The sequence below is a fragment of the Pogoniulus pusillus genome, chromosome 12 (genome assembly GCF_015220805.1).
Source record: "Pogoniulus pusillus isolate bPogPus1 chromosome 12, bPogPus1.pri, whole genome shotgun sequence".
Classification (NCBI taxonomy): Eukaryota; Metazoa; Chordata; class Aves; order Piciformes; family Lybiidae; genus Pogoniulus; species Pogoniulus pusillus.
The window spans coordinates 7,207,919-7,232,194 of record NC_087275.1 but is presented as its reverse complement, the minus strand read 5'-3'; the positions used below and the strand labels follow the sequence as shown (position 1 = coordinate 7,232,194).

The following is a 24,276-nucleotide window of genomic DNA, read 5'->3' as shown; positions in this document are numbered from 1 at the left end:
AAGTGATACTCCATACAGTACTATGTATGCAAAGAGTAATGAATATGGTAGACACAGCCTGGGAGATCAGTATCAGTACTATAATGAAAGCAGAGTGGTTTTCAGTCTTTGGAGGTTTTCAAACATCCATGCAAGCTAATGAGCTAATTTAGATAAGCCTTAAACATGAATTTCATCACATTACTGGTAATTATTAAAAGACACCATATGAAGGCCTTTTAGATTCCCTCAAAAGTGGTGGTTAGCCATAAAAAAGGTAAATTGTTTGATCTCATGCACTACATATAGATGAGTCAACTGAAGACTTTTAGATTTAATAGGGTCTTTATCTTAGAATAATTTTTCTTTATGTATTAAAGTTCATTTTTTTGCCACACCTTAAGAGAAAAAATAGGCTGTATTTCAAAAACTTACACAAATGAACCTGAAAACCAAACCCATACCCATCACCCAGCCCTGTTTGATCAAGTAGACTGTGGCACTAAGTGCCTCATCCAGGCTTTTCTTGAGCGCCTCCAGGGACGGCAACTCCACCACCTCCCTGGGCAGCCCATTCCAATGCCAATCACTCTCTCTGCGAAGAACTGGCAATGAAGCTGGTGAGAGGCCTGGAACAGAAGCCCTATGAGGACAGGCTGAGAGAGCTGAGGTTGTTTAGCCTGGAGAAGAGGAGTTTGAGTGGTCACCTCATTGCTGTCTACAACTACCTGGGGGCTTGGATTCTATGATTCTACTTTTGTTGTTGCCTTAGGCATGAGATAAGTTACACCAACCTCTGTGAAAAGGATTTTTCTAACCTATGTATTGGAATTGCCTTAAACATCTCTTACTGTGTGCTTTTTTTGTATGCCTTCCAGAGTCTGTTTTTATGATACTCTAATTGCACTTAGATATACTTCTGTGGGCTTTTTTTTTTCAGGCCAAATGGAGGTATGAACATTTTCTAGCAGTTAAATGCTGAGTTTTAGTTAAGAAACATATGATTTTGTCTCATCTCTTTCTGTTAGCAAACATATGGTTTTGTCTTATGTCTTTTAGTCTTCATCAAGAACCTAAAGCATTTCATCTCCTGTATTGATGAGCAAAATCTCCCCTAATTTTGCTGCTTAGTAATAATAGTGGGAAAGCATGAAATGGAATGAGAATATGTAATGATACCTGAAGAAAGAGCTTCTAGAAAAAAATCATATAGTAAAAAAGTCTGCAATCTTTCCTGCTTTTAACAATGATCATACCCACCTGAACATGAGCCAGCAGTGTGCCCAGGTGGCCAAGAGAGCCAGTGGCATCCTGGCCTGCATCAGGAATGGTGTGGTCAGCAGGAGCAGGGAGGTCATTCTGCCCCTGTAGTCTGCACTGCGTAGACCACACCTTGAGTACTGTGTTCAGTTCTGGGCCTCCCAGTTTAGGAGGGACATTGAGATGCTTGAGCATGTCCAGAGAAGGGCGACGAGGCTGGGGAGAGGCCTTGAGCACAGCCCTACGAGGAGAGGCTGAGGGAGCTGGGATTAGTTAGCCTGGAGAAGAGGAGGCTCAGGGGTGACCTTATTGCTGTCTACAACTACCTGAGGGGAGATTGTGACCAGGGGGAGGTTGCTCTCTTCTCTCAGGTGGCCAGCACCAGAACAAGAGGACACAGCCTCAAGCTATGCCAGGGGAAATTTAGGCTGGAGGTGAGGAGAAAGTTCTTCACTGAGAGAGTCATTGGACACTGGAATGGGCTGCCCGGGGAGGTGGTGGAGTCGCCGTCCCTGGAGCTGTTCAAGGCAGGATTGGACGTGGCACTTGGTGCCATGGTCTGGCCTTGAGCTCTGTGGTAAAGGGTTGGACTTGATGATCTGTGAGGTCTCTTCCAACCTTGGTGATACTGTGATAATGTGGAAGGGCTTCTTGCCACAGTTGGAATGCCGAGGAGGCTGAGCTACTTTTCAGCAATGTGGTAGAAAATGTGCCCAATACACAGCAGTACTAAATGACACTTCATCTCCCCTGCTCACTGTATAGCAATCCGTGTCTGGGCTGTTGAATAATGAAAACTCATGTGTTTGAGGTGTGTCAAATGTACTGATGCACTGAGTGACTTTGGCAGAGTTTATTAAAGGGAACAAAGCTTCAGGAATGTTGTCCCAGACTAGGAAAACAATTTTTGAAAGCAAAATAATCAAAGCATCAGTGTAATGAGTGTCAGCTAAAGAAATGATCCAGAGTTGTTTGTTTCTTTTTGTTAGAAATTGTTTCATTCCTGCTGTATCCTGTGTTTCCATATTTCCAGAGCAAAGAGTCTGACCTCTGTAAAATGTGTTCTGAAACTGATTTATATTTGATCTCTCTGAACTCAAAATTATCTTTTCAAGATGTAAAGTTTAGATGTGCACTCATTCACATAGTTCAGAATGTGGTAAACCTTTTAAAACAGCATTCCAAAGTCTTCTTTTTAAGTTCTCCATGGTGGCACTAGGTCATCCTCCTGGATCATGACAGATGAAGCAGTGAAATAGCAACAGCATTTGAGATTTGTTGTAGCAGTTATTCAGTTGTATGGCTTATAATTAGCATCCTGAAGTTGGGGTGTTATAAGCATAGGGGGATATAGGGACAGTATTTCACACTAATCCATGACAGAACCAGGTTAATTCATAGGTCATGATGATCCAAAATGCTTCAGGTAGCTCATTTTGGGGGCTGTTTTTAATATAAGTTTTTAGGGAGGAGGATGTGTATTTGTTTTTTCATTAGGTTTGTTTTTTTGTTTGTGTTGTGGTTTGGGACTTTCCCCTCCCACTAGATTAATCAGACTAAATCAACACAATTTCTTGGTTTTTTTGGGGTTTTTTGGGAGGGGGTTTGGTTGGTTGGTTTGGTTTTTTTGTCTATGGGAAAAGAACTATGGAAATAATGGGAGCTTTTCTTGTCTTAGTGAATCAGTATGTGTAATAAAAGGCGGAAGAAATATTCCTATGCTATGCTTGGCATCCTCCTCATAGGATCAACCAGATTGGAAGAGACCTCTAAGATCATCCAGTCCAACCTAGCACCAAGCCCTGTCCAATCAACTAGACCATGGCACTAAGTGCCTCATCCAGGCTTTGCTTGAACACCTCCAGGGACAGTGACTTCTCCACATACCTGGGCAGCTCATTCCAAGAGCAAGTCACTCTCTCTGGGAAGAATTTCCTCCTGACATCCGCCTGTGCCTCCCCCCAGCACAACTTGAGACTATGTCCCCTTGTTCTGTTGCTGTTTGTCTGGGAGAAGAGAGGAACCCCCACCTCGCTACAGTCTCCCTTCAAGTAGTTGTAGACAGCAATGAAGTCACCCCTGAGCCTTTTTATCTCCAGTAAACACCCTCAGCTCCCTCAGCCTCTCCTCACAGGGCTGTGTTCTGGGGCCCTTGCCAGCTTTATAGCCCTTCTCTGGACATGTTCCAGTATCCCAACATCTCTCTTGATTTGAGGAGCCCAGAACTGGACACAGTACTCAGGGAGGAGGCAATACTGGTCAGGCCACACCTTATCTTTGCATCATCATTAAAAAAAAAAAAAAAAAAGGTAAATCCAGAGTAATTTTGACTCATGTAGCTCCTTCAGTCAGCTAAATTTTACAAATTGGATGTCAGTAGAAGCAGAGGGTTCCAGTGGGATCTGTTCCTTCCATGAGTTTTTGTGACCTCAGGATGAGCAGAAAGTTACGCATGAATATGTAGGAAAGCACCAGCAAAGCAGATGTTACACTCACTGACCTTCACTCACTGGAACTGATAATCAATTTGGCTGTCATTCATTGCCCTTTTCAGGCTGTCTCCCAGCAAATGAATGCCAGGGAGACATGGCTGAAACTGCAGGTCCTGCCAGATATTAGGTTTGGACAAGGATATTTTGGAATGAATCCGAGTTGAGTTTGACAACAAAGGGAAGGCTGCTGCAGTAACATGTGCAGATGACAGACTTCTCAATCTGTTTATACACAGAAACAGGGAGACCTCAGAGCTTTTTTTCCTGCCCTTCATTTAGCCATGGGTATGAAAGCAAAATGTACAAGAAAATATGTAATTCACTTATACAGACCAACTGGGCACTGATGTTGCACCTGTGTAACCTAATGAAAAGGGCACCAGGGTTTCACTTAACAGGTAAATTGTTAATGACCAGCATCTTGGAAATTAGAATGGGATGAAAACACACCTATTCAACAGTAAGATTAACATTCTCCCATGCAGTTAGTAGTTCCATGCATACTTGTGGTGGTTTGGCCTTGGTTGGAGGCCACATGTTCTATCACTATTTCTTAGATGAACAGGGGAGAGGCAAAATACAACAAAATTGCAGGAGTCAGGGGAATCATAGAATCCAGGTTGGAAGAGACCTCCAAGATCATCCAGTCCAACCTAGCACCCAGCCCTGCCCAATCAACCAGACCATGGCACTAAGTGCCTCATCCACTCTTATCTTCAGCACCTCCAGGGATGGCGACTCCACCACCTCCCTGGGCAGCCCATTCCAATGGCAAATCACTCTCTCTGGCAAAAACTTCCTCCCAACATCCAGCACAACTTGAGACTGTGTCCCCTTGTTCTGTTGCTGGTTGGCTGGGACAAGAGAGCAATCCCTGCCTGGATGCAGCCTCCCTTCATGTAGTTGTAGACAGCAATGAGGTCACCCTCAAGCCTTCTCTTCTCCGGGCTAGACACCCCCAGCTCCCTCAGCCTCTCCTCACAGGGCTGTGCTCCAGGCTCTTCACCAGCTTCATTACCCTTCTCTGGATGCATTTCAGTATCTCAACATCTCTCTTGAATTGAGGAGCCCAGATCTGGACACAGTACTCAAGGTGACTGGACGGAGTACTCCAGGTGAATATAGGCCTGTGCCTCACAGTCACCCAAAAACTCGGCAAAATGAAATAAGCTAAGTGGAAGATAAGACTGGAGTAAAAAAAAAAACTAAGCAGGAAAAAGAAGAGAGAAATGTAATTAGAGCTGTACAACAAAGATAGTGGTGGTATGTACTGAAATTTAGACTCTAATTGCAGCTTGCAACAGGGCAACATGCAAGTTTAGCTCGTTGGGAAAATCATCTTGGTCCTTTTTCAGTCTGCAGTTTTGTCTAGTATGTGCTCATCTGGTTTTCCAGCATAACTGTACTTTATCAGGAGATAGTAGTGCCTTTTGTGTATGTGTAGTAGTGTATTTTGCAAGCAGTTGCTTTCCTGTCTAGACTGTATTGAACAGCAGATCTGTCAAAGCGAGCCTGTGCAAGAAACCTTCTCCCTCCACCTTCACATTTTCTCAGAGGAGCATGATACTACTTTGAGAACATTAAGCCTTCAATTGCCTTTCCATTACCAATAGTGGACCAGTAAAATGCTAGACTGAAGAAAAGACTTGCACTCCTTCTCCTAAAAATCCTGCAGTGTATTTCTAAGTTACTAGATGTCCTTTATTACTGTGTTGGCCAGTTGACCTCTTGGTGTTACAAAGCCTTTGGAGTGTTGTTTGCTTTGTTGTGTACATTTAGATCTCAGAGCAGAGCCACAGTTGGCAGTGACCTTGGTTCTTAACAGTGCAGCATCCAATTTTGATGATGTAGTTTGAGTTTGGAGGCATTCTCTAGTTGTATGAGTTTCAGCATTGTTTGCTAACCCAGAATATTTGTTATTCTAGAACTTTCAGCTCTGTTTCCATGCCACTGTGGTGTGTAGGTGTGAGATGTGTTGGTTAAAAAGGTATTCAGAAAGATGAAAGGAAACAGCTTTTAGGTAAGGGTGAAATAGTAGCTCATTTGGAATCATAGAGTCATAGAATCAACCAAGTTGGATGAGACCTCCAAGATCATCCAGTCCAACCTAGCACTCAGTCTTATCCAATCAGCTAGACCATGGCACTAAACCTGCCCTACCTGAGACCTTAATCTTGGCTTTGGAGTGAACACTTTGTAAATATGGAAGACAATTTGATCTCTGAAAAATTTTGATCCTAGAGCTTTCTGCAACTCTCAGCTACACAGGAAAAAAAGGCAAAACTAGGGAAACACTTCTGACTGTGTGCAACTGAAAAGGAGAAATAAGGTAGAGTGGTACCAGAAGAATCTAAGACTGCAGGTTAGAAAATCCAAGGCAAATTTTCTGGGATTTTTGACTGAAAAGAAACACTCTTTAGTGTTTGTTTATGGTCCATATGTTATACTTTTCAGAATGATATATGCTGCTGGCCACCAAAGTGTGAAGGAGTTTGCTTTGTTTTGTTTATAGTGCCTGGGTAGTACTTTACACAAGAAATGCTATGGTTTGGCCTATGGATGCAATTAAAGAAAGAAATTAGTTAAGAATTGCTTATTGTTTGCAGTATTAATTGTAACAATACAGGCTAAGGAAGACATAAATGACATCATAATATCTATCAGCCAATTCCATTGTTGTTGTTGTTGTTGAACTAAGCATCATTAGCAGCTGTGAATCTCAGAATGTTAGATTGTCTCAATGTTAGGAGTTTGACCTCAGAATGTTAGGGGTTACAAGGGACCTCTGGAGGTGATCTAGTCCAACCCCCCTGATAAATCAGGTTCACCTAGAAGGTTGCACAGGAACACATCTGGATGAGCTTTGAATATCTCCAGAGACTCCACAACCTCCTGGGTAAGCCTGTCCCAGTGTTCCATGAGATGGAACTTCCTGTGTTATGGTTTTGTGGCTGTTGTCCCTTGTCCTGTCATCTCTGGGTATCACTGAAAAAGAAACTGGCCTCATCCTCTTGACATCTGCCCCTTATATAGCATTGGTAAGATTCCCTCTCAGTCTTCTCTGTGCCCAGACTTTCCTCATAAGAGAGATGTTCTAGTCCCCTAATCATCTTTTAACCCTCCACTGGACTCTTTCTAGTAGTTACAGAATCAAAGAATCCCTATAGTTGGAAAGACCTTCAAGATCATCATGTCCAACTGCTATCTAACTCTACCGGGGCCACTACTACACCGTATCCTTGACCACCATATCTAGACAGCTTGTAAATACACCCAAGGATTCAAACAGTTGCTGGAACAATCTGTTCCAGTCTTTTCTAGTCCTTTTGGTATAGAAGTTTTTTCCTAATGTGTAACCTGAACCTCATCTGGTGTAATTTGATGTTAATTCCTTTTGTCCTAGTAGTTGTGGGTTGTGAAGAGACCAATATCCACCTCATTATAGCCCTCTCTCTCAACATCTCTCTTGAATTGAGGAGCCCAGAACTGGGTCAGTACTCAAGGTGTGGCCTGACCAGTGCTGAACACAGAGGAAGAAGGTTTGTTAAGCAGGACCTGCCTTTCATGAACCCATGCTGTCTAGGCCTGATTTGTTTTGTTATGCTTAGCTTAAAGGCAGGTAGTTATGGCTGAGAAAAATGCTAAATAATAGGCACTAGTACTGAATATTTGTTTTAATGTGAAGAGGGTAACTTTGTATCCAAACAGAGGTGGCAAAGAAGTCTCAACCATCCTCAGAACTGAATGTGCAGAACTGTTTCTGGATGAGGTAGGATAAGCATAGGAGTTACATTAACTAATCCTGTGGTGATGTACAATGTGCTGTTTCCAAAGTGATGCTTCCAAGTCTTCATTGAACTGTGTGGTTCTAGGATACTCAGGTCTACTCCAATCTGCATACATGTTTCTTTGTGCTCCCCTTTTACACAGATCCTATGCCAAAAGTGATATGGATATAGTTAAGCAGAGGAACTCTCTGGTCTTCTGCTGAAGAATTATTGCCAAATAGATAATATATTTATTTTTATGTTTCCCTCTAATAATAATGAATCACTCTCCAATAAGCAAGTGGCATTAATGCAGTGGTGTAGTATAGACTATCAGTAGATCAAAAGACATTGTCATGCTGGAGCCTTAGTAAGTGATGGGAAGGTGGAATTGATTTGCTCAGGTCACCTGAGATGGAGTTTCAGAAGTGCAAGTCATTCATCCTGCCTAAGCAGAAGGTCATCCTGGCCTTGGGACTGTCGTCATTTGTTTGATTTTCCTGTGGTCTGGTTGTTCCCTTGGGGCAGAACAGTGCACAGGAGGAATTCATAGTCTGCAGTTTTCACACTGGGTAATGTGCAGACAATGTAAACAACTACACTGCAGTCAAAAGGTATCATATGGTAGGGAATTGCACCCTGGAGTGCCTCTTTCTTTCTCTGCCAGGCTAGAGAACATCAGTGGTGTAATTTGAGTTACAGAATACTCAGCTTGTGTTACCACTTGAAAATATCACTATACAGGAAATAGTAATTTGGAATGTTGGCATAGGGAGGAATATCTTTTGTTTCAGTACAAAGTGTGTTCTGGATACAACAGAAACATAATGGAAGGTGAAAAGCTCTTATTTCCTGTCAGCTTTGGGATCTCATAGAAGGTAGTGTTGAGAGCAGCACAGAATCAGTCAACAACAGACCAATACCATAACAACCTAGAAAATGGCTAATCCTGTAGCAAAGCCTGCTGAAAAAGACAGCACTGCTTAAAAAAAACTGCAGTCATGTGAACTCCTAGGGACCAATTATTTATTTTCAGCTGTGCTGATCTCTTAGCCTAAAGGCACCTGCTGAACTACTCCTACTCTCCTTTTTAACCAGAAAATTCACAGGTGGTTCATGTTAGGTTATGGGAACCTTCCTAATCATTGTTTTGATGATATTACTTCTCTGCTCACAGTACTTCAGTACTTTGATCAGGGGACTGGTTTTCCTTATGGTCACAGATGGTTGCTGTTTGACAGGCTGACAGGCAGAAAGCAAAGAGAATTGAAAACAAAATATTCCTTTTTTTTGGGTGAGTCAGGCCAATGTCATGCATGTGAGTAGACACTGGTTTGTAATCCTCCTGGTTATGGGAGGATGAATCATAGAATCAACCAGGTTGGAACAGACCTCCAAGATCATCCAGTCCAACCCATCACCTAGCCATAGCCAGGCACCTAGACTATGGCACTAAATGCCTCATCCAGGCTTTTTTTGAACACCTTCAGGGACAGCAACTCCACCACCTCCCTGGGCAGCCCATTCCAATGGGGAGAGGCTATTATGTATAACAATACACCTGAGTCTTATAACATTCTCTCCTGGACTGTACTGTTGAGGATTTAAATGTGAGCTTAAAAACTATCATCATAGAATCAGCCAGGTTGGAAGACATGTCCAAGATCAGCCAATCCAACCTGTCACCCAGCCCTAGTGCCATGGTGTAGTTGATTGGCTAAGTGCCTCATCCAGTCTTTTCTTGAACACCTCCAGGGACAGCAACTCCACCACCTCCCTGGGCAGCCCATTCCGATGGCAGATCATTCAAGAGAGATGTTGAGATACTGGAACATGTCCAGAGAAGGGTGATGAAGCTGGTGACAGGCCTGGAACACAGCCCTGTGAGGAGAGGCTGAGGGAGCTGGGGGTGTTCAGCCTGTAGAAGAGGAGGCTCAGGGGTGACCTCATTGCTGTCTACAACTACCTGAAGGGAGGCTGTAGCCAGGTGGTGTTGGTCTCTTGTCCCAGGAAACCAGCAACAGAACAAGGGGACACAGTCTCAAGTTGTGCTAGGAGAGAAATAGGCTGGATGTTGGGAGGAAGTTGTTGTCAGAGAGAGTGATTGGCATTGGAATGGGCTGCCCAGGGAGGTGGTGGAATCACCGTCCCTGGAGGTGTTGAAGGAAAGCCTGTCTGAGGCACTTAGTGCCATGGTCTGGTTGATTGTCTAGGGCTGGGTGCTACGTTGGACTGGATGATCTTGGAGGTCTCTTCTAACCTGATTAACTGTATGATTTTCTATGACTCTATCATCATCCTTCTGCAGTTCTCTGTATTGAATAAAAAGATAGGGGTTAATTAATATTTTTTTCTTCTTTTTTTTTTTTCTTTTCATTTTTACTCTTCTCCATTTGTGGAAATACCATGAGTCAACAGTCTCTCATTTCAGAAAACCAAAAATGAGGAAAGTCTTTCAGCTTGTGCCTTTGCATTAAATCAATCTTGAAATTATTTAGCCTTCCCATGAGCCTTCCAGATACACAGATCTCATTTATGCAGCTTCTGTGCAACTTTCTTCACCGCTTTAATTTGATTTGGTTATCCATGTGCTTCTGCATGCTCACACTGGATCCTGAGCTTAATGGGATACATGACAATACTTCCTGATGTTCAAGATATTCTGAGTAAATAAGATGATTAAAATACAGCTTAAACTAATAGGACACCCTGAAGGATAAAAATAATCCTTCTCCATGTTAAAATTTGTTTTCTTTAGCGACTTCCAAAGGATTGGAACATAATCAGCTTAAAATATATATGGAAAACCAATATGAAACATTCTAATTAATTTATTTTTCCCTAAAGCTCATAGTTTTGATTCCTCTATCCTCATCTTCATTCAGGATTTGATTTGAGGCGGGGCCATCTTTTTGTATTTTGTTTGCACAGTGGCGTGATGCATGACTGGGGGGGTCCTTGTTGCTGCTGTTACACAAATAGCCTTGATTTGTAATCAGAAACTTCATTGGAAAATAATGTATTGTGCAGTATTCCACTCGTAGCAGGTTTACATAAGCTTGCCAGGCTGGAGGGCTGGGCAGAGGCCAATGGGATGAGATTTAACAAGGTTAAGTGCAGGGTTCTGCACTTTGGCCACAACAACCCCAAGCAGTACTACAGGCTGGGGACAGAGTGGCTGGAGAGCAGCCAGGAAGAAAGGGACCTGGGGGTACTGGTAGATAGTAGCTGAAGATGAGCCAGCAGTGTGCTCAGGTGGCCAGGAGAGCCAATGGCATCCTGGTCCAGATAAGGAAGTGTGGCTAGCAGGACAAGGGAGATTATTCTTTCCTTGTACTCAGCACTGGTCAGGCCACATCTTGAGTCCTGTGTCCAGTTCTGGGCCCCTCAATTCAAGAGAGATGTTGAAGTGCTGGAACTTGTCCAGAGAAGGGTGACAAAGCTGGTGAGGGACCTGGAGCACAGCCCTGTGAGGAGAGGCTGAGGGAGCTTGGGTTGCTTAGCCTGGAGAAGAGGAGGCTCAGGGGTGATCTCATTGCTGTCTACAACTATCTGAAGGGAGGTTGTAGCCAGGTGAGGGTTGGTCTCTTCTTCCCGGTAACCAGCAACAGAAGAAGGGGACACAGTCTCAAGTTGTACTGAGGGAGGTCTAGGAGGAAATTCTTGCCAGAGAGAGTGATTGGCATTGGAATGGGCTGCCCAGGGAGGTGGTGGAGTCACTGTCCCTGGAGGTGTTGAAGAAAAGACTGGATGAGGCACTTAGTGCCATGGTCTAGATGACTGGACAGGGCTGAGTGCTAGATTGGCCTGGATGATTTTGGAGGTCTCTTCCAACCTGGTCGATTCTATGATTCTGTATAAACCCTTAATATGGATTTAAATGTCCTGGGTTAACACAGTTCATTCTCACAAGCTCCCCCCCAGCCCCGTTCCCCACACACAGATGGGGAGCAGAAGGACCTGAGAGGCAGAAATCTTGGTTGAGATAAGGACAATTTACTACTCTATTGTAGGGACATCAGACTATGCAAAATAGAGCAAACAGAACCCCAAACCCCATTTTATGAAACATCAGGAGAACTGACAGAATGCAAATCCACTGTGAATGCACAAATGAAAAAAAGGAAGTTCAACCTCTGCCCTGGAAGTTGAGTGAAAACCACTGAAACCTGGAACAGGAAACTTTACAATCTATGGAAAGTACTTCAAGTCCCATAAAACCTGCCCAACACATTCCTGCCACACAGCAAGCATGGTAGTAGCATGGTGTAGAGTATACAATCTGGCTGGCACTGCTCCTGCAGGGTGGGGGATAGGGTGGGTGGTGGTGCTGTGGCCCTGTCCTTTGTCCCTTCTGCTGGGGTCAGTTAGTATGAACCAATACAAGAATGAAACAGAAATTTATGTGCATGATAAAGAGCATTTGAATGTATTTATTTTCATACATCATAGAATCAGCCAGGTTGGAAGAGACCTCCAAGGTCATCCACTCCAACCTATCACCCAGCCCTAGCCAATCAACTAGACCATGGCACTAAGTGCCTCAATCAGGCTTTTTTTGAACACCTCCAGGGACAGTGACTCCACCACCTCCCTCAGCAGCACATTTGTGATGGTTTGGGTGTTACACAACCCTCCCACCCAAGAAAATGACCCAGACTAGACTCAGTCAAGCTGGGAATTAGAATGAAGCTTTATATTTACAGCTTAGCTTACCAATGGCAAATCACTCTCTCTGTGAAGAACTTCCTCCTAACATCCAGCCTATACCTCCCCCAGCACAACTTGACAGATGAAATAATCTTAACATTAATCTGAACCTAGACTGCAATGGCTGAAGCATTTATCTGGGCCAGAGGCACCACAGAACCATCCTTTCCCCAGATACAGAGCCTCCCAGGACTTCATGTTCCTTATGGGAAGCTTTTAACAGAGACACACAACCCACTTGCTCCTGTGGTTGGTGCACTCCCCTGCCAGTCAAGAGAGCACATAGGTATTGCCTTTCTCAGCCAAACACAATGCTCAGATTCCTAACTCCTGCTCTTTACCTGCATTTTCTCAGAATGGCAAGCTGCACCCTCCCTGTGCACTCTGGGGTGGAAATCTCACTTCCAACAGCCAAGGACATAGCTGAGCCTAAACTCAGATGCCAGAGCACCCAGGGGAATGTTTTAGAGTCCTGGTTCCTCACTCTCTGTACCAGGGTCATCTGCCTTCCAGCCTGTGCATGCTATATTTGCTTATGCCTTGATTTTGTTAGGGTGTACATAAGAATGTCTGGCTCTTGCCCTGGAAGGGCACTGGGAGGCAGCATGGGCAAGTCTCCAAGTCTGTGAATCAAGAAGTTATCTCAGGTCAAATTAAATGGCAGGGAGACTTGTTCTGAGGAGAGCTGACTGGAAAGATAGAAGCAAGAAAGCTTTCTGCTAACTAATCTTAGTTCTAGTTTAAATTTCCAGACTCAAATATAACAATTTATAAGATGTTTTTCCCTCTCCCCCACCTTTTTCAAAGAAGAGGAATTAAATGTAGAGAAGAAAAGGTAAAACACACCCAAATGAATAGCCTCACTTCTATTTGGAAGTCAAAAGAGAAAAAAAACTTTAACAATAAATAAAAGGTATTTGAGGTAGGGGAGTTACAAAGAGGTATAGTGAAGGGAAAACAAGATACTATATATATATATATACAACCAGACTGATGGCAATAGGTTTTCCACCTCATGGATTGATGACCATGTGGTAACACAAAGAGCATCAGGAACAGGAGGGTGATGCTGTCAAGCAGGGAGGCAGGGCAAGAGAGAACAAAACAGGAAGTTCCTCTGGTTTTATAGAGGACAGGATAGCAAATGGGAGTGGGCTAAACACCACACCTGGAATAAGGCTCGGACCTACCCCCAGGGAGGATTCAGGAGGACCTGGTGTGAGGGTCAAGACCACTCCCCCAGGAGGGTTATAACCCTTTGCATAACTCTTCACCACACCAGAGGTATTACATTGTAGTTCAAGGGGGGAATGGCATCATGGAGGATTGGGGCATTACTAAGTGTGCATTTCATGTGCAAAGTGAATGATTCTTTCCAGAGACCTTAAAGATTCGTTACAAATTAACACCACTACTAGGTATTTCTTAATTGAGCTCCTAACTTTAAGCAGGCTGAAAAACAACTATTCCACTGTTATTTGTCCTTTGAAGTAGTTTATGTTTGACCTTGCTCTGTTGCTGTGTTTGGTAGGTCACTGGTCAAGGCTTTAATCCTCTAATAGAAAACTGAAGTCACATTAGCACTCAAATGCTGTTGCAACTTTATCAATGTGAACCATGTCTTGCTTTCTGACCCTTAGGCCAGCCTGTGAAGATGTACTGTGAGGATTGTACATGTACCTCCTACATGCAGTTCATGCAGAATAGCAAGCCCTAGACAGTGCCCTTGAGACTACTAGCAGAGACAACAGAAGTGTCTATGCAAAGAGCAACCACTGGAGACACTGCTTCAGAGCCTAACATTAGTACTTCTCATTTAAAGAGAAACACAAACGTGACATACGTTAAATTATTGGGCTAACCCAGTGATGGAGAGGAATTGCAGCACCAAATGAAAGAGCATTGAAGAAAATAAATAAAAGGACAAACAGAAAAGTCGATTGCTCACAATTTTTGCTCATCCTCAAATAAATATGTAAGCATAAGCATGAAAAAAATAAGAGAAACCAGAAAGTTATGAAGTCTGTACTCATCTATCGCCATGACTTCCTTCAGTTCTACCAGCCTGACTCTAAATTAACAGCAAGCCTTAAAAGGATTAATGAATCTGGCATCTGAAAAACTGAAGAACACATAAGATCAGAACACAGTCATAAGCTTAAATAGTGAATTTCTTAGGAGTGAGACAGGAAAAGAAACCTGAAGGCTTGCTCTAGACAAATATTTGGGCTTTGGGGTTTGGTTTTTAAATTGCATATCAGAGAACATACTATCAGTTTTCATAAGTATAGAAATAGTGCAGCAATACCTTCTGTCCTGGTAGGGCATAAATCCTGCCAAGCAGCTTTAACCCTGCCTCTCCTCCTTCTCCTGTCATGCTGAGGTCCAGGAGTGAGTCAGATGAACAAAGCCTTGAGTATTAGGGGCCTTAGAACCATGAGTCAGGTGTCTTGTGCTGCCCTCACCATGCCTACGTTGTCAAAGGAGGCACAAAGCTTTGAATTCACTGGCCAGAACAATGGTGCTAGTGCCTGTTGGCCAGTTTGATTTTCAAATTGAAGTATTTAAGGGGCGGATTATTTAGAAACCTTGCCTTTCTGCATCATGCCTTTCTCTCCTTGTTTGCAGCTCGTTAAAAGCAGCCACCTGTATGCAGCTCACACCCACCAGCTTGGCAGTGTCTCTTCCCTCTGCCTGAAATATTTGTGCTTTATCCTGGGATCACATCACGAGTTTCAAAGTGTCTTTGATACAGGAGACCTACTCAGGGACCAAAAGCATTGTGAGTACATCTACTGGAGTGAATGCCAAGACTACATAAGCACAGTTAGAATTTTTCCTGGTTTTGTGTTACTGTTTTCCAAGCTCTGATTGTTTAAACTGTTTAATTCTATGCAATTACTTCCTGTTGACCAAAGATCCAAAGAACCTCAGGGAATTTTTCTAATTGTTGAATATTACTAATAAAAAAATAACATTCATACAGAAATTAATAGTCATAATTCTTAAAGATGATTAATTTCTGATACACCTTCATCAAAGAAGAGACTATGAGATTTGAAATGTCTTTCATTCATTGGTTTAATGCCAAAGGTAGCTTTTCTGGATCTCAGACACTGCCTACCTGTGCAGAATATGCTAGGAGGGCTTGCCAAATTCTCTTCAGAAATAGTATTTCCAGGAAGAATTTTATGGGGCAGTACGATTAGCCTTTTGGTAGGCTGCAAAACTCCTGACAAAAATAGCTCATTGAGTTGATGTGCGTTGAGTACTTCAAGTGAAAAGCCTTTAATTCAGTGGAACTAAATTAAAGTATTGAGTTCAGTGGAACTGAATTAAAACCACAGAGCCAAAGTCTCTCCTGGTATAAATCATGTGCACTGCCACAGTAAACCAACGGGTAGCAGAAGCAATTCTTCACATCACTGAAGCTGGACATGGCATGGGAGCTTGTCCTAAAATCCAAATCTCACTGCTTCAGCTTCAATAATTCTTAGCATGTAGAAAAACCTGAGCTACAATATGCTGCAATAATTTAGTGACATTTAAGAATAGAATATATGTGACCTAAGATCTAAAAAGAAAAAAAATAAGTTGGGATTCATCTTATTTTTCTTCTGTAATAGTCTTGGTCATGCTAATAAATGACATTTTCTCATCTGTAAAATGTAGTAGATGTATTGTACCATGTCCTGATTTTACCAGTTAAAGCCTTTGTCTTTTTTTATAATCATAAAATATATGTCAAGCATCATGAGCAACTCCTTTATGTCTTCCTTGCAGTGCTGCAATTAGGATCATACTGTGTCATATCCGAAGCTCAGTGACTGTTAAATGTGCTATGCCTGCATCACACTAACTACTAGATCAGTCATTGTAGATGATCCTCTTGAAAACTGCTGCCAAAAGTTTATATGTCAGAAGTCACTTTCAAAATGCTTATGAAGTGAAGGATTTTCACAGCTCTTTACCTACTCAAATACTAAAACCTGTCAGTCAACAAAATCAGGCTAGGCAGTTTATGTTCCAGGACTCACTACTCAAAGATTTGCTTGAAAAAAAATATTCCTATCATCTGTCAGCTTTTGGGTTCTGTGTTTAGTTGGGTGCTCACTTTTATATTTTAGTAACCACTGGAAGTTGCTACAAAAGATCTGCCAGTAGCCTTGGTATTATTTTCAAGTCAGGTGAATCGAGTGCATATAGATCAGAATTGCAGTAGTTCCCTGTCATGGGGGCTGGAAATTCAGCCCTCTGGCCCAGCTGTGCAGCCGTTTAGTTTCAGAGTTTGGCACTGATTCATCAGCATGTTCAGTCCCAAGCACCAGCAAGAATATGACCCATGTACTGAAAGCAGATTTATTTACAAAAGCACTTAAGAACTGAAGATACTTTTAGAGAAGGGAGTTTAAGAGTTTCTTAAGTTTTAAGAATTTGACCTCTAAGCTTATCCTATATGTCCATTGAAAGGATGAGATTTCATTAGAGACTGAAATTCTATTTTAACTATTTTCTGGAAGAACACACACTGAGTCCAGCATCAGTAAGTTTGCAGATGACACAAAGCTAGGAGCAGGTGTGAATCTGTTGGAGGGTAGGAGAGCCCTGTAGAGAGACCTTGACAGGCTGGATGGGTGGGCAGAGGCCAATGGGATGAGATTTAACAAGGTTAAGTGCAGGGTTCTATACTTTGGCTGCAATAACCCCAAGCAGCACTACAGGCTGGGGACAGAGTGGCTGGAGAGCAGCCAGGAAGAAAGGGACCTGGGGGTACTGGTAGATAGTAGCTGAACATGAGCCAGCAGTGTGCCCAGGTGGCCAAGAGAGCCAATGGCATCCTGGCCTGCATCAGGAACAGTGTGGCCAGTAGGACAAGGGAGGTTATTCTTCCCCTGTCCTCAGCACTTGTCAGGCCACATCTTGAGTCCTGTGTCCAGTTCTGGGCTCCTCAATTCAAGAGAGATCTTGACATACTGGATGTGTCCATGAAAAGACAATGAAGCTGGGGAGGTGCCTGGAGCACAGCCCTGTGAGGAGAGGCTGAGGGAGCTTGGGTTGTTTAGCCTGGAGAAGAGGAGGCTCAGGGCCCCTTTCCTTTTTTTGGCTTCTCAGGAGATGACTCAAGCTCCTAGCCAATGGCAGGACTTCACATCCTCTACTAGGAGGAGGAGAATTCAAACATAAAAGGGGGAATATGTGTGTTCTTGTCTATTGATTGCTCCTGCCTGTGGCACTAAACTCTCCTGAGAGAAAGAAAAAATAATGATGGCACCAGAACCATTTGTTTTACAGCTTTTTTAAAGATGCTGCCTGATTTTCCTTATGGGACAATTGATACTGAAATAGAACTAAAAGAGGTTTCTTACTGATTTAAAGCCAAGCTTTTTTCCTGTGAAATGAGCTCTCCCTCTCCAGAAAGTGTAGCCAGTCACCAAGTCATTCCACACAATGTACTGTCTTGTCTCCTGCAGGAAGGTGATGCTATATCCAGAGACCTGTCCCCACCAAATACCCAGTGGCAATCAACTCTGCTTGTAAATGATAACCTTCCTTTTAATATGGTAAGTCTGTATTTCAATTACAAGCATGTGTATGTAGTTAGGTATACAAATACTTATGACTGTAACAATATAGGTATAAAAGTCCCCAACTCTAGCTGATGAATGTATAAACTATGCATAGGAACATCAGTGCAAATGTCTTCACTGACTTTAAATGGACATTCAATGAAGCTCTGCCCAGAAAAAGAGATGTTGTGATTCTCTGACAAGTACAGAGATTTCTGGGAGTTGTATTGCCCTTTGATAGAAGGAGAGGCAAAAGCATTTCTAACAATCTGCTCTTGTTTTTTCTGTAGTGTAGTTAGGAGCCTTTTGGCTGTCTGACTTAGCCATTTTCCATACCAAACCTCTGCATGGTATTTGTTTACCTTCAAACCTCATTTCCCTGTCACTGTGTATTAACCATCAGAAATACTGTGAAACACAGGCATCCACTGGAGGAATTTCTTGAAGAATGGGGCCAGTATTTTTTTAATTACAATGAAATTCTCTTGTATCTAATGTTCAGTCTAGAAACCTCTCCCTTGGCATCATAAATGTGTGTGACCTTTTATTGCAGATAAGAGAAAGTACATTTCAGTCAAACCCAAATAGGTTGCAAGGGAGTGGATGCTTTCAAATCTCTGTTCCCTATATAAAAACAGTCTAAAAGAAATTCCTACTAAATTGAGACTCTGAATGAGATGAGAGCAGGTTTTATTTTTATTGGTCAACAGTGATAATAGTGCTTGGGATTTGCTCAAATGTATTGCTGAATACAATACCTTAGTTTAACTGTTATGGCAGATTTTTTTTGGCCAAAGAATGCTGGAAAATCACCACAGAATGTCTGCAACTATAGAATTTGCTACAAAGCTTTTGAGGTTCCTGATTACCTCTGCTGGAGCTGCCCATGAGGAAAATAAAGCAAGTCAGATTAGAAAGTTGAACCTAAACACAACTGGACTCCTAAACCACTTGTGTTATCTATCTCTGGTGATAAATCTGCTTGAGAACAAAGGAATCATTTAACACTTTAAAAATGCTTTTCAAGGAGCTATGTGCCAAGTGCATAACACAAATATGTAATACTCTGTGTATCCCCCAAAGTATAAAGAAATTATAACTCCAATATTGAGACCATCACCAGCCCTAATCTTGAAGCTAATGCAGACTTGGTTGTGAACTTCTTGTTAGGATGAGAAAAGAGTGTAAGTCACTCCTCAGAACCAATATATTGTCAAGAGAGAAGTGGTGTTGAGGAATTTTATCATGGGCAATGTAGACTGTTAGGACAAGTAATTTTTTTTCTGGATTAAATTGCACAAGGTAAGGAAGCAAACCTTATATAAGCAGGGCTAATTTGAGAATTGGCTTTGTAATATCAGAGGTGGTACTCCTGGATGAAAAGTACTATCAAAAGAATGTTTACCCCAGTTCATTTCTGGCTAGAGGGCTATTTTCACTTTTCTTACTTTTCTTTCTCATACCTCACTGGGGTCTGGGCTGTCATTGATCCTGGCACACAATGTAAATACACTTGTTATTTGGTGTGGGAAATCCCTGGAGCAGTTTAACCATCCACTGCTGCTTTTCAAGTTCGTAACCAGTGACAAAAATGCTGACCAGTGCCTCAAAGCATTGTTTAGTGGTGGGACCACAACACACTAACAATGACCACCACCAAAATATCTACATTCATAATTATTTAATTGAGTCTGTCTTGATTCTGCCTTGCAACCTAGGAATCTGGGCTTCTTGATAAACTGTAGAAATGGTCTTTATCTGAGTGTGATTTCTTAACAGTAACTGTTTTCATTCTCCAAAGAGGAATCAGCTCTTCAAAACAGTTATAAATCCTTTGCCTCCTCATTTTCTCTGGCCTTTCCTCTTTGACGACCTGGTCGAGTGAGTTCAACAAGGGGTCAGCCCTTCTGCTGCCTCTCAAGTGCTGTTAGATGAATAGTTATCCCAAGGTGTTGCATTCTTTTCTATTCATGTGAGCTAGTGCTTTGTTAATGCTGTGCATTTGGACTAACATTTAATATACATGTAATACTTCTGCATTATTGCTAAGTGGCTTGGAGCTAACATGTGTACCTGCTGCTATTTGTGAGCACTGGCAAACCATGACATGGTAATCTTAAGTTTTAGCCTCAGCTTTTCATTCTAGCCCACAAGTTTATTGCCTCTCAGCAATGTTAACAGGAGGAAACATGTATGCTGTCTTAGCTCAAATACTCTGTCACTGACAGCTTCTCCTGACTCTCTTGTGATAATGGTAATGTCTGGCAAAGAAGAGTGGGAGAGTGCTAATTTCTGCAGTGCAGCTAGCTAGAATTTATCTGTTAATCCCAAAATATCAGAAGTCTTGTACAGGAGGAAAGAAATATTTCTGTTTTCTGTTTCAACTCTACCAATCAGGCTGGTCTCTACTAGAACTGCAGTGCTATTCTTTCTCGTTAAGACCCCTGGACTATTTAAAAATAAACTAGCTCCTCTCTAAAGTTTACACATCTGTGTTTTATGTAGGATCCTCTTCTTTTCATGGAATCAACCAGGTTGGAAGAGACCTCCAAGATCATCCAGTCCAACCTAGCACCCAGCCCTAGCCAATCATCTAGACCATGGCACTAAGTGCTTCATCCATTTTTTTCTTGAACACCTCCAGGGACGGTGACTCCACCACCTCCCTGGGCAGCCCATTCCAATGCCAATCACTCCCTCTGGCAAGAACTTCCTCCTAACACCCAGCATAGACTTCCCCTGGCACAACTTGAGACTGTGCCCTCTTGTTCTGTTGCTGGTTGCCTGGCAGAAGAGACCAACCCCCACCTGGCTACAGCCTCCCTTCAGGTGGTTGCAGACAGCAATGAGATCTGCCCTGAGCCTTCTCTTTTCAAGGCTAAGCAACCCCAGCTCCCTCAGCCTCTCCTCATATCGTTTTGTGTTGTTTTGGCCAGGTCCTGTAACTGAGGCAATAGTCAGGATCTTTGTCCATGAGAAAACACATCTTTTTTATCACAATAGTGAGTGACAATGTGATATATAACCAATTTCTATTTCCTTGAAATGACTAGCTAAGGAACAATTTATACAGATAGCTGTAGGCAAAAATGTGCACAAGAATGGCATTGTATAGGGTTAACACTCCTGGGGGAGTGACCCTGAACCTGACCCTAGGGGTCTTGGCCCCTCCTCAGGGGTGGGCCACACTCCAGGTGATGGTTAGCCCACTCCCCCCACTTCCTGTGGTATAAAAGACAGGAGTTCTCCTGTCTCTTCCTCTTTTCGCCCTCTTGCTCACTACCTGCGTTCATGACCGCACACACACACTGATACTGCATACCAGCCACGAGGCAGAGACACCATCACACTACTCGGGTTGTATCCATCCCTGTTTTGTATTTTGCTGTTTTCCCTTCCTCATCCTTTGTAAACTCCCCTACCTCCAATCCCTTTTTTTCTAAGTTATTGTTAAACTTTTCCTTTTTAACTTCCAAATCGAGTGAGATTGATTTATTGGGGTGTCCCTACCTTTTATCTCTCTCCCTGTCTTTTGGGGAAAGGAGGGGGAGGAGGGGAGGGCACTCTATAAACTCTATAAATTCTATAAATTGTCATTGGGTCTACCAAATTTATAAGAGTCTCTGGGAACTTGCATTTGAACCCAAGACAATTTATTTGGCGCCCAACGTGGGGCTAGGTAGAAAGAATTCTTTCAGAGAAGATTTGGAAGTTAAAAAATGGATATTCTGAAAGTCTTAATCATTAACGCATTTGCATGGCTGTTGTGGGGCTGGCTGTTAAAGTTTATAAGTTACCATGTCTTCTGGATTGTCATTGATATGCTCTGGGAATATTCTAAGCATTTGCCTGCCCGAGTCTATGCCTATTTCCTGAATTCTGTTAGTAATATCACTGTGTTTAGAAATGTTTCTGGAACATGGAATCAATCTGAGTATATGCATTGGAGCACAGAAGCTCCAGATATTTTGGGGGAAAAATGGTACTGGATAGCTGTTATTTCACTGTGTGTAAATTTGGGTTTGGGAATTAATAAGATAGCGGTGAACTGGGACACGTGGAAATATCGAGTGGGCGCCGCCATTAGGGTGCTTAGGGGGAGGGGTGGTCCTCACTGCCCGAGCTGCAGTTGCGGGGGATGGGCGACAGGTCAGGCCGTTCCGGCCAGCGCAGGCACCGCCCCTAGCGCGACTCCGCCCCGAACTCCGCCTCCGGTCCCGCCCAGGGCAGCCCCCCGGACCCTGCCCCCCCAGCCCAGCCCCCTTCACCTGGCGCCAATTACGACGCGGCCAGCAAGATCAAATCAAAACCCTCCCGCAGATACCGATCCAGGGCAAGGGACCTCTTCGGGAACCAGCACCCCCCAGCAACAGCAACCAGCTGGAAATGGACCTGATAATGGAGTGATCCTTATCAGCTCCACGCCCAGAAAGGAAATCAGGCACATAAGGCAGGAGTATGCAAGGGCAAACGGACAGTCCCTTTTAGCCTGGCTTTTGAAATGCTGGGATGCAGGAGCAGAAACAGTGGACCTAGATCACAGGGAGGCGAAGCAGCTGGGATCCTTGTCGAGGGATGGAGGTGTGGATAAGGAGCTGGGAAGGCTCGATGGTACCCACTCACTTTGGGCCAGGCTTCTGATAGCTGTGAGGTACAGGTACCCGACTAAGGATGACATGATTTTCCATCCCCTTAGATGGACAGATATGGAACAGGGGATCTCATACCTGAGGCAAATGGCGGTTCAAGAGATAATTTATGGAGCCGACCAGAGGCCCTCGGACCCTGATGATGTCCGCATGAAGCCAGCCCTCTTAAAGAAACTGACTCAGTGTGCCCCTTCCACATATGCCCCCACATTGGGAGCACTGCTGCTGGGCAGAGACCCCAACAACCTTCCCACAATCAGGGAGTTTGTGAATGACCTAAGACAGTTTGAAGACAGTTTGTCGAGGAAAACCTTAATTGCCACTGTAGAGACCCTCACCCAAGAAATGAACGAGCTGAAAGCCTCTTTCTCTGAAATGCAGAAGGCAGAGGATGACTGCTCTTCACCTTCAGAATGGGTGCAAGTCTCAGCTGTAAGGAACACACGCCGCCGTGCTCCTCCTCCTCCCCGCAGGAGACCAGCCCAGAGCAGACAGGGTACACACAGGGGGTCACTCTGGAGAACACTGTGTGACCATGGGGAAAACATGGATAGATGGCATGGCCAGCCCACCTCAGCTCTATGGGCCAGGGTAAGGGAACTGCAGGGGACAAACACAGGGAATAACTCCTCCAGAAGAGGGGTTGCCCCAGTGTCCCACAGGCAGCGCTCTCGCTCAAGGGGTGGTGAAGCCAGTAACTCAGGTCCATGTGCCTCATGCAGTCACACTGCTCAGAATTAGAGGTGCCCTGTCTCCAGCCAGGCGGAGGCCAGGGATAACAGAGTATATTGGGACGTGTTTGTGAAATGGCCTGGCACTTCTGAAGCCGAGAAGTACAGAGCGTTGGTAGACACCGGTGCCCAATGCACTCTGATCCCCTCCAGCCACAGGGGGACAGATACTGTTACAATTGCAGGAGTCACAGGGGGGTCTCGGGAGTTGACTGTGCTGCAGGCTGAGATAAGCCTCACCGGGAATGTGTGGGAGAAGCACTCCATAGTAACTGGCCCTGATGCACCTTGCATCCTGGGGATTGACTTTCTCCGGGAAGGGTACTTTAAAGATCCGAAGGGGAACAAGTGGGCATTTGGCATAGCAGCTGTAGAGACTACAGACAAAGAGCAGCTGTCTATCATGCCTGGCTTGTCAGATGACCCTTCCGTGGTTGGTACCCACAAGGTGGAAGATGTCAAGTTACCTATTGCTTCTCGTGTAGTTCATCGCAGGCAATACCGCACCAACAGAGACTCCCTGCTACCCATACAGCAGCTGATTCGCCGCCTGGAGCAGCAGCTTGTCATCAGCAAGAGCCACTCGCCCTTCAACAGCCCGATATGGCCAGTGCGAAAGGAGACGGGGGAGTGGAGACTCACGGTGGATTTCCGAGGCCTGAACGAAGTGACTCCTCCAATCAGCGCAGCCGTGCCTGATATGTTGGAGCTGCAGTATGAACTGGAAACGAAGGAGGCCAAATGGTATGCCACAATTGACATTGCTAATGCTTTCTTCTCCATCCCCATTGCAGAAGAATGTAGGCCGCAGTTTGCCTTCACCTGGAGAGGAGTCCAGTACCACTGGAACAGACTGCCTCAAGGGTGGAAGCACAGCCCTACAATCTGCCACAGCATCATCCAGACTGCACTGGAGAAGGGTGGAGCTCCGGAACATCTGCAGTACATCGATGACATCATTGTATGGGGTGAGACAGCAGAGGAGGTCTTCCAGAAGGGTGAGAAGATCATTAATATCCTGTTGGATGCAGGTTTTGCCATTAAGAGAAGCAAAGTGAAAGGGCCTGCCAGAGAGATCCAGTTCCTGGGAGTTCGATGGCAGGATGGCCGACGCCACATCC

The 24,276-nt window shown here is 43.9% G+C and overlaps 1 long non-coding RNA gene across 6 annotated transcripts in view; it reads left to right on the top strand.

Moving 5' to 3' along the window:
* The window catches only part of LOC135179971 (uncharacterized), a 158,660-nt gene that overhangs the window by 27,054 nt on the left and 107,330 nt on the right, over nucleotides 1-24,276 (top strand). For all 6 annotated transcript variants that reach the window (XR_010304213.1, XR_010304214.1, XR_010304216.1 and 3 more), the window contains exons 3-4: nucleotides 14,837-14,990; nucleotides 17,680-17,769. This is a non-coding gene — a long non-coding RNA (uncharacterized LOC135179971). The remainder of the gene's footprint in view (nucleotides 1-14,836; nucleotides 14,991-17,679; nucleotides 17,770-24,276) is intronic.